Genomic DNA, 10,767 nt, shown 5'->3' with positions numbered 1-10,767 from the left:
ACATCTCTTCTGTAGCGGGGGGCCCAAAACGACACAATACTCCAGATGTAGCCTCACCGGTGCCAAACAATCACTTTCCTCGATCTGCTGGCAATGCTCCTACTAATGCAGCCCAATATGCCGTTAGCCTTTTTGGCTACAAGGGCACACTGTTGACTCATTTCCAGCTTCTCGTCCACTGTAATCCCCAGGTCCATTTCTAGACAACTGCCACTTGGGCAGTCAGTCCCCAGCCTGTAGCAGTGCATGGGATTCTTCCTTCCTAAGTGCAGGACTCTGCATTTGTCCTTGTTGAACCTCATCATATTTCTTTTGGTCCAATCCTCCAATTTGTCTAGGGCACTCTGGAGCCTACCCCTACCCTCCAGCGTATCTACCTCCCCCCCCCAGTTTAGTGTCATCCAGACTTGCTGAGAGTGCAATTCATCCCATCAGCCAGATCATTAATGAAGATGTTGAACAAAACTGGTCCCAGGACCGACCCCTGGGGTACTCTGCTTGATACCAGCTGCCAACTAGACATCGAACCATTGATCACTACCCATTGAGCCCAACAATCTAGCCAGCTTTCTAGCCACCTTATAGTCCAGTCCACCAATCCATACTTTTATTTGTCTTCAGGTATGTTCGCAGGAGCTCCTTGGCATTGGTTCGGGGGGGGGGGTGCCCCCTCATCTTCATTTGCTCTGACAGTGCCATGTAGGTGTCTACATTCTGGTGATGCTTATCCAGATGAGACAGGACATGCATGTCTCCAACGAAAGCAATCAAAACCAGGCCCTCTGCAGGAGCCCATGCAGGAGGCACAGGGAAGACATAGCTGCTATAATAGATATGTAAACTCACTATTGCCTTTGCCAAACTCCAATTTGAGTAATGATTTTCTGTTTTCCTATAATTCCTCCTTGAAGTTTCCTGTCCCAGGCATGTGTAGTGTTACTGAACAATGTTAAAAAACCACCACATTCCAGAGGAGTGTCACACAAATGCAGTAAAGATCTTTGTGCAGCATCTTGGGTCCTTTTCTATGACAGCTGCTACATGTGGCATACAGATCTTTAGACAAATCTGTCAGGTGCTTTGAGGATATGAAAGTGCAGCCATATGCTGGACTGTATATTTTTCATGCAAGGTAACATTCTAAGACATATTAATATGAAGTAATTGCTTACTTCCACTTAGGCATGAATATTGCTAGCTAAGGTAACATTCAGTTTGGTGCATATGAAGGTTATTTTTAAAAAATTACTAATTATTTCCCCTGACACAGGATTTAAAAAAAATCCTTCCTATACAGTAACTGTCTTAAAATAATTAAAAGTTAAGTCCTTAACTTGATAGCAGGAGAGACCAAACCTACTTGACCTAAATTACTGTCATGGGTGGTTGTATTTATAAAAACATGCTATAGATTAGCATGCATAGATATTCCTATACAATACATCATAGGCTTGGCATAGCTCCAGACCATAATTAAGGATGATTTCTAAGGTCTCGACATGAAGCTATATGTTTGATTCCACTCTTCTGGCTCTCCTCTCCTCCACCATTCTGATTATAGGCTTCTGTTGATGCAAGAATAAACTAGGTGGAAAAATTTGAGGGGTAACTGCTGATGCAGCATTTAATACAGCCACTAATTGCATTGCTAATGTGATAGGACAGCCGTTATACTTTCTGCTTGATGTGGTACAGGCTGAAAAAGCAGTGTATTGTGTCCAATTAAGTGAAGTGGGCACCATTACCAAGCTGGCTATAAGTGGAGCTGTGACACAAATAGTATCTAACCAAGCATGAGCAGGTTCCTTTCCCAACCTGCTGCAAAACAAATTCCACATACTGCGTAGAATCAAAAACTCAGGTCTTTCTGGGGGTGATTACTTTTATTAGCTAAAACTCAGCTCGACTCGTCTCCCCAGGCACGCCAGATTCCAAGGGATCCTTCCTCAGGGGTGCTCTGCCCAAACCCTAGATTCTCTTTTGGTCTAGAAAGCCACTTCTATCTCCTTTGGGTGGGGTAACAAGTTACGTGCTGCACTTAACCCTTTCCCAGCAGGATAGACACCTGCTGACAGGGTGGGAGGTTTCAGGCAAACACCCCCAGCCTCTTATACTAACTTTGACTTAGTTTGAACGTTCAGTAAACAGATGAACAGATGGCTTTACAATAAAACCCTCCCGAGGGCACAAGCTGGAATGCACACACCTGTACTCTTTCACAAAGTGTTTCCTCCTGAACAAATTCAGACTACAGGACTTGCACACCATATGAGTTGAATGGTTCTGGCCACGTCGATCATTCTGAATGGCTGCGGTGGGAATGGTCACTTTTCAGCAATATGTCATGTTTGTGGAATCTCTGTTCACCCAATGGCCATTAGAGGAAGTCCCCTTCGGCAGAAAGGAAGATGGTTACATTTGTAGAGTACATCACCACAGCATGCTTCAATAGACAGGTACCAGAATAGCTGCAGGCTACGGTTGGGCTATTAAAACTGTAAAAATCCACAGAAAACAAGATGGATTCTAAGTTTAGTAATTTGGCAAAGCAAAAGTAGAATCATTTTAAGGCACTGGGAAGCTGACATCCTAGTGGGGGGGGGTGCTTTGTTTTAAAACCTTATGATTCAGTGTGGCTGTCCATTATTAAAGCTCAGTTACAGCTCAATGGCTATTGCCAGCCTTGATGTTTAGAGAAAGAGCCCGTTTCAGCTGTGACCAAGGAGTTAAGGCCTCAGGGGTCTTAGGTGAGTTCATGCAGACCTACAAGATCTCTCACTAATTTTTGTCCAGACTAAGGCCTGGTCTACACTAAGAAGGGGGGGTCGAACTAGGGTATGCAAATTCAGCTACGTGAATAGCGTAGCTGCATTCGAAGTACCCTAGTTCGACCTACTCACCCGTCCAGACGCGGCGGGGTCGAACTCCGCGGCTCCCCCGTCGACTCCGCCACCGCCGTTTGCAGTGGTGGAGTACTGGAGTCAACCGCAGCGCTTCCGGAGTTCGAACTATCGCGTCTAGATCAGACGCGATAGTTCGAACTCTGAGAAGTCGAACTCAGCGCGTCAACCCGGAAGGTAAGTGTAAACGTACCCTAAGTCATTGGTAGTTAAGCAATATCTCTTTATCTGACTTCAACAGGGGGATCTGCAAGCCCACCCCAGGCCTCTCAGCCCAATACGCCATAACTGCCCTCTAGGAAATCAGATGTATCAGAATAGCCAACTTATTTTAAAGGTCAATTGCAAAGGGATTATATTTAAATTGGACTTATGTGGGTTTTATTTCTTTAAATTGTTGCAAGAAAGCCTGAGAGAATTTTTTCTTGTGATGTCTTTAAAATATCAGCAGGGTCACATTTTGGTCTCTCCAGGTTTTACGGCAGCATCTTTGGAAGAAGTCTCCAAAAATGTATATCAAGAGTTCCCACATTTAAATGAAGGGATGTCTTTATAAGAGCTTCAACACCCCTTTCAAAAACATTTTAAAGTTACTTGCAGTGATGTTGTAGCCATGTTTGTCCCGGGATATTAATGAGACAAGGTATGTGACTTTATTGGACCCACTTCTGGTGGTGGCAGAAACACGCTTTCAGGCTACACAGAGCTTTTCTTTAGGTCTCTCAAGGCATTCTGGGAGTTGCAATCCAGCCCAGTGAGGGGCTGCATCACCACTTCCCCTGCAAGCCTGGGTGCCTTACAATGCTTTGCTGCTGTAGCTCCCAACCTGGGATGCTCCCAGTCAGCCTACAAGTATGGTTGGTCCCTGAGTGTGTGTGTGTGCGCTAGACTGCCCAGGTTGAGCAGCTTTGACCTCAGCAGCCTGTCTTGGTTACAACCAGCAAGATGACCCCCCAATGTACTGCCAGTCCCAAAAATGTTAAACAAAAATGTTCTGTTCGTGAAGTGCTGTTAAAGATAAAGAAAGTTCATTACCTTTCCCTGTGTGTCTCTCTTGCCCCTTCCAGAGAGGCCCAAGGCTGGGCAGAGCTGCAGTAGTGAACCACAGAACCCCCATCCTGCCCTCTGCTCATATAAGTGAGGTTTGCAAAGGTGCCTAAGAACGAGGCCCATCTCCCACTGAGTTTCACTGCACTTCCCCAGCCTGGCCCTGCTAGCCTCAGCCCCTGCTACCACTGCTATCCAGGGCAGGCACCAAGGGGCAGTCCTGAACCAGGCTGTCCTAGGCAGCTGCCTCCCCTGCTATGCCTAGAGCAGCTGCTTGCTGCCCATGGCCAACATTTGGGCCCCTGTGACCTGCTCAAAACCTCTGCTTAGCTGCTGCCTAGCCACAAAGCTTCCCACAGGAGATGTGTGCAAAGCTCCCTAACTCATGCAGCTCCCCACAGCTAACAACCGTTGCTCATGCCTCACTTCTCTGGGAGGTGAGCCAGGCTTTGCAGCTGGCCTGCCCACGCTCCAGGTGCCTGCGCTAACCAGTAGGCTCTCTTAGCCTTGTCTTTTGTTCAAGGTCTGAGCCAGTTGCTGGACTCTGAGAGCACCTACTGGACTGGGCCCTGCTAGTGCAATGGGGGTAGGTGGGGAGACACCTTGTCTGAGAACGCAACTGGTGCTTAGTGTTGCAACGTCTCAGTCTGTGTGGTGCTAGCCCTGGGTGCCTCACTCCCCTAGGGAGGGTTGCAAACTCTCTCATGCACCATGTTAGCAACTCCATTTCCTCCCCCCCCACCAGTCGCTGCCCCGCTTTAAAAGATGCCGTAACCGGCCTTGCTGGGAGGGGGGGGGAGGGGTGTTACCATGCTATTACAGCAGAGCTGAGTGAGAGCACAACAGCAGGAGCGTTCCAGACCCTGGAGCAGTGCGATGAAAAGGGACGTGTTTTGTTACAGGCTGAGGTTCTGACTAGTAACCAGTCCAGTTCTAAAGGGCAATGTTTGTTTATACAGCAGTGGTGACCAGGGTCCCAGAGCCCCAAACTGCATGAACTTGTCTGTCTACTTAACTCTTTGTGGTCTTACCAATGTGAACTGGATCAGGACACCACTGGCACACAGTTAAAAAGGGTTTAGGGTTGGGGAGTCTGGCTTCATCACATACAGAGAAAACAAATTACTTGCTTTTAGTAAGGCAAATGGGCTGGTCTGCTGGCGGAGGCCCTGAGCCTTAGGCGAGAGAAATGGGCATACAGTACTGTGCCATTCATACACTGCTAATTAATTAACTTAATAGAGCCATATTACCCTTAATGCAAAGGTTATGGTAAACAGGCACAAAAAAAGGCTATTCAATTATTAAACCCTGTCATGCTGTGATTGACTCAGCACAAGGTAGCCAAGATGAGCAGGGGCCCGTGTGTGGGCGGTTATGAAATAGTTCATTCATAAAGCATTCGAGTTGCTAGTGTGAAATAAATAAAAAGGGGAATAACTGCAAGGCTATGGCTTGAGGCAGCATAGTGAAGCAAGAACTATGTAAACGAACGTGCTGGGGAATCTGGGACTCGTTCTGTATAACACAAAGGGGGAGGTGGAGGCAGCGACGGCTCCAGACACCAGTGCACCAAGTGTGTTCCTGGGGCAGCAAGCCGCCCTGGGGGCACCAGTCAGCCAGTCTTCGGTGGCTTGCCTGTGGGAGGGCTACCGGTCCCGCGGATTCAGCAGCAATTTGGCAATGGGTACAGTGAAGCCATGGGCCCAGCGGACCGCCCGCAGGCAAGCCGCCAAAGGCTGCCTGACTGCCAGGGCCGGCTCCAGGCACCAGCCCAGCAAGCAGGTGCTTGGGGCAGCCATGGGGAAAGGTTTTTTGTGTGTGTGTGTGTGGGGGGGGGGGGCCCAGCCAGCTCTTCTACTGCAATTCGGCAGCAGGGCCCTCACTCCCTCTCGAAGCGAAGGACCTGCTGCCAAATTGCTGCCAAAGAATGAAACTTGGGGAGGGGTGGGGCAAAACCCTGGAGCCGGCCCTGCTGACCGCCATGCTGGGGGCGGGGGCGCAAAAAAAGCTAGAGCCGTCCCCCCTGGCTAAAATTAATTCAGAGAGAGAGAGAGCGGGAATGCCATGCACCCCCCCCACCCAACAAAAAAAAAGAAAACATTCTGTCAGGGGCCAGTTTGGGGACCCACTGCCCTAGGCTGTGGGAAGGGCGGCCCAGGCAGCTGTGGGGAGCCCCAGACCTGCCACTTGCTTTCAGGGGGGAGGGGAGGCTGGGGTACCTGAGAGCAACCCAACACCGCCCCCCCCCCCCCCTCAAAGCACATCCCTGCATTTGGCTTTGCTACTCAGGGCACATGGAGGCTCCCGGATCTCACACAGTGGCCCGGGCTCCCGGGGTAGCGCTTACTATGGCCTAGTGTCTACTCAAAGGGGTGGCGCTATGGCAGGGCAGGGCCCTCATGAGTCAGTGGAGGGGGCCCAAATGGTCGCCGTCCCAAAGCTCCAATATCTCTCAATCTGCCTTGGGCAGTAATTCCTGAACCCTGAACATCCCTTCCCCACCCCTGCCTCCGAGGCCCCCTCCCCCCCAGGGTCGCTTGGGTTCCCAATCCCCCGGGACTCACCTGCTGCCTGCAGAGCTGGGTTGGGAGGCGCTGACTCAGCGCCTGCTCCATCGGGACATGGTAGGGTTAGGCCCCGGCCTGAGGGGATGGGGGGATGGGCCCACGAGCAAGGGGCGGTGAAATCAGGGTGTGGGGCAGTCGGTCCCAGGAGCAAGCGGCTGGGATGGGGAACTCAGGGCACAGCAGGGTGGGGGTCAGGCCCTGGAGCTGACTGAATGCTGGCAGATTCCTTTGTCAACCGGCCGGGCTGGTCAGTAACCAGACACCTGGGAACACTGTCTGGCAGTGAGTCCGTTGGGGGTCAAGACATCCCACCCTGGCAGCACTTTGACCAGCTCCCCCTTGGTTTTTTTTTTGGGAGGGAAGGGGGGAATGCTCCTGAGGAGGCTGCTGCCCCCTCAGAGGCTCAGGAGGGGCAGTGCTTGTTCACTGCTGGCAGAGCGAGAGGCAGCATCAGGGACTGGCAGGTGGGCGAGGGGGCAACCCTAGCTATGAGGTCATCATCCCCAGATATTGTGGCGACAGGGAGAGGCATTACTCCAGATATCAGGTGTCCCTACATTATGTGGGAACATTGGGGGCATCACCGCAGCTGGGTGGGCAGGGACTGGTGGGGTGGGAGGCAGCATCCTCAAGGGCCATGGTGGGGGGAATCACCCCCTGCAATGGGGCAGAGACTGGTGAGTGGGGCATCAGATAAGGGGGGGCAGGGGTTGTTGGGGGATATCACCCCTGAGATGAGAGAGATTCTTCCCCAACAACAGGGAGATGGAGGAAGAGTGGCAAGGGTGAGGGAGTGGGCTTTCCCAGCGCTACCCCCCCCATTCTGTACCACTTGCCCTTTCCAGGGCAGGGGGTTCCATGGGGGCAGGGGTGGCCTGTCATGGGAGTTCCCTATGGAGCAGTAGGGGAGGGGTTCCTTACTGGAGTGCAGGTTCTGGGGGATTCCCTATTGTGGCACAGTGGATCCCCAGTGGTGGGGGGGGGGCTGTCAGTCCCACCCCAGGGGGGGTCCAGAGCTGGGGGGTCCCTATGGGGGCCCAGGTCAGCTCTCAGCATGCGGGGTGAGCTGTCAGTCCCTTTCTGGGGCAGTGGGGAGGTCTGGGATGTGTGTGCATGGGGTGGGGTTTGTCGGTCTCTTCCCAGGGTGAGGGTGTGGGCAGCTCCCTGCAGCAGTGCCGGGAGGTCTGTTGATCTCTCACTGGGGCAGGATACGGCTCCCCATGTGTCAGTCCCTCCCCAGTGTGGGGGGACAGGATCCAGGGAGGTTCCCTTTGTGGTGCAGGGACATCCCTGGAGCTGCAGGAGTCCATCTATCGCTAAAGCTGCAACTTAGACCTCTGCCTATCAGAAGTAGTATTAAGCCCCCTTCCCCCTCCAACTCTAAAAGTGAAACTACACCTATGTTGTGAATCCAGGTCTCCATGACCTCTCAGTGCTCAAGCCACTGCACTACCGAGTATAAGGGTTTGTGCAGGGCCCATGCTGATAGGCTGCGCTGAGGCGTTCTCTGAGAAGTCCTGTCGGCTCAGGGTCCAAACATGAGATAGGCAGGAGAACACAGATGTTGAGAATCCTGTCAGGGCTCAGTAGTGGCACCAGCAGAAATTTAGGCACCAAGGCGACTTTACCTATGAAACCATAGGCATCTAGCAGGTTAGGGAGCAACTGAATGAGGATTCTGTAAATCTAAACTTTAGACTGAGACACCGAATGTGGCAGTTACGGAGCTAGCCCTTGACTTTTCTATGCTGCCACTTTCTTGCTGTGAGATGTAGAGTAAGTCTTTCTGGCTCAGTTTCTCCATTTGTAACCTGGGCATTGTATCCACCTTTGTAAAGCACTGTGGATGCAGTATCATAAACCTTCTTTACTGAAGACAAGTGACACTGATTGCTCTGTAACAATTGTCCTGTCCAGTGCTCCAAATAAAAGTACCATTAGGTTATCAACCTAGTATAGTTCATACCATGTGAGCGGGTAAAGAAGCAGCAACCATATGTTGTTATAGCTTTGTGTTCAGTGAGGGGTTGCCCTCGCTCTAGCAAAGCTCTTGCCAAATGCTCAACTTGACTTAGACATCTTTGGCCCTGTTGTGTATTTGGTTGTCATGGTTTTTGTTGCTATGGCAACTGAGTTAGATTATTATGGGTTAGCTCAGCCGGTTTCAACTGGCTGTGGGAGCTCTCTGTATATCTGTAAATAAAATGGAGGTTTTGGTTAGCTGCCTGCTCTCTGGCCTCAAGTTGCTTCTTATATCGATTTTCCCCAAGTGTAGACCAGCTATAACTTTGGGCCCCATCTTATTCTCTTTACTCAGCCAAAACTTCCTTCTAGCCTACTTTTTAAAGGGCTCCCTTAGCCTCTTCTTACCCAGGAGTAGTGCCTCGGTAAGGAGAGGCTAAGGGAGCCCTTTAAAAAGTAGGATAGAAGGAATCCCAAATCCACAACCCTTGTGGATTTCCAGGAATTGCCCAGTTTCAGCAGTGACACCCAGCTTTCAAGAGGCTGCAACAAAACTGAGCCTCGGCTTCCAGAACTGAAGCAGTTTCCTACTAGCTAACAGCAGTGATCTGATGCTACATCCCACTTGCACTCGAATAAGGGTTGGTTGAACTACACTTTTTGTAAGTCCTTCACTGAATTACAAAACTAATACGCTAGAAACCATGTGTAGGGCCCAGAATGGAACAGCTTTACCTGTCTCCATAAGCAGGGAGAATTCAGGCACAGCACTCGCCTACTGGGGAAGGCACTCTCAAGTGACCGCTACATTATTAAAAGTTCTCTCTGCTTCAACACTGACCATTTTGTCCCTAAAATATCATCACTTTGAATAAATTATGAAAACAAGGAAAACATGATATTCATGCAGTAGCTTGAACTATGTTTCAGAACAGACAGCGATTTCCCAGCTTACATACCCTCTTCGTTATTAGGTCTCTGTGCTGAGGAACACAATTGCACTAAATGGTGGATTGCTAAAGTTTCAGTTTAATGGGGGCTCTTTTGGCTGAAAGCCCCTTTAGTCTCTAACAGCGGATCTCAACCAGGGGGCCGGGGCCTTCTGGTGGGGCCGCGAGCAGGTTTCAGGGGCTCCTGCAAAATAAACCAGAGAGCAGGGCCAGTGTTTGACTCTCTCAGGCCCAGGGCAGAAAGCTGAAGCCTGAGCCCTGCCATGCAGGGCTGAAGCTAAAGACCAAGCAACTTCGTTTTATGGGGCCCCAAGCAATTGTTTTGCTTGCTACCTACAAACACCAGCCCTGGCTTTTAATCTACTGGATATGCAGAAAAACAGTTGTTGTGGCACAAGTGGGCTGTGGAATTTTTATAGCATGTTGGGGGATGGGAGGCTCAGAAAGAAAAATGTTGAGCCCCCCCGGTCAATCACACAAGAGGAGGGTGTTGTCAAAGTATTCAGAACTATTAGCACCCAAGTATTTTATCTCTCAAATATTTTTCCATCAGGAGTAATTATTTGGTAATTTTTTTCTCTTTATTAACCCAGCTCTACAGATGGTCAAGTACTATTTGTCAGATTAATTATCAGGGCTGCTTTTAATATTCAGTAATTCTTCACAGTTTTCATCTAGCAACAGTTAGCAGCAAAGAGACCAGGAGCGTAGAGAGAGAGACTTGGCTTTCAGACTTCAAGAAAGCTATTCTACTTAAAAAAAAAGGCTACAATGCCAAAATTGTGACATCACTTGGGACCAACAACATTCCATTGCTCTGAATAAAAAACGACAAACATCTGTAAATACTTTAAGGTGCAAGGTTAAAACCACATTCAGAGCTCACCAGTCACAAATGACCCAGCACAAATGATGGCTAAGAGCCCACTAATCCACTTGTAAAACTCAAACATTATTGCTAAACCAATCGTTACTGTGGGCTTGGCTACACTTGAAAGTTGCAGCGCTGGTGGAGGCTTTCCAGCGCTGCAATTAGTAACTGTCCACACCTGCAAGGCACATCCAGCGCTGCAACTCCCTGGCTGCAGCGCTGGCTGAACACCTGGTCTTCTTGGGGTGTAGCGAGTGCAGCGCTGGTGATCCAGCGCTGCTCATCAAGTGTGGCCACACACCAGCGCTGTTATTGGCCTCCAGGGTATTAGCAGATATCCCAGAATGCTTTTAACTAAATTACTCTCTTTGTTTTGTTGTGAACGCGGAGCTCCGGTGCTCCGGGAGCTGCTTATCAAACACCTCCTGTTTGCTGTGATCAATCTGTACCTGACTGTGAACAATCAC

General features: G+C 50.0%; 1 long non-coding RNA gene across 1 annotated transcript; it reads right to left on the bottom strand.

The window, feature by feature from the left end:
• Nucleotides 1–1,388: 1,388 nt before the first annotated feature.
• LOC120370963 lies at nt 1,389–6,967 on the bottom strand. Its single transcript, XR_005584085.1, has 3 exons — nt 6,515–6,967; nt 2,207–2,391; nt 1,389–1,565 (listed from the first exon to the last, which is right to left on the bottom strand). It is a non-coding gene; the product is annotated as an uncharacterized LOC120370963 (long non-coding RNA).
• Nucleotides 6,968–10,767: the final 3,800 nt, after the last annotated feature.

The sequence above is a fragment of the Mauremys reevesii genome, linkage group 8 (genome assembly GCF_016161935.1).
Source record: "Mauremys reevesii isolate NIE-2019 linkage group 8, ASM1616193v1, whole genome shotgun sequence".
In the NCBI taxonomy this organism is placed as follows: Eukaryota; Metazoa; Chordata; order Testudines; family Geoemydidae; genus Mauremys; species Mauremys reevesii.
The sequence above is the reverse complement of the archived record's forward strand: the minus strand, read 5'-3'. Positions and strand labels throughout refer to the sequence as shown.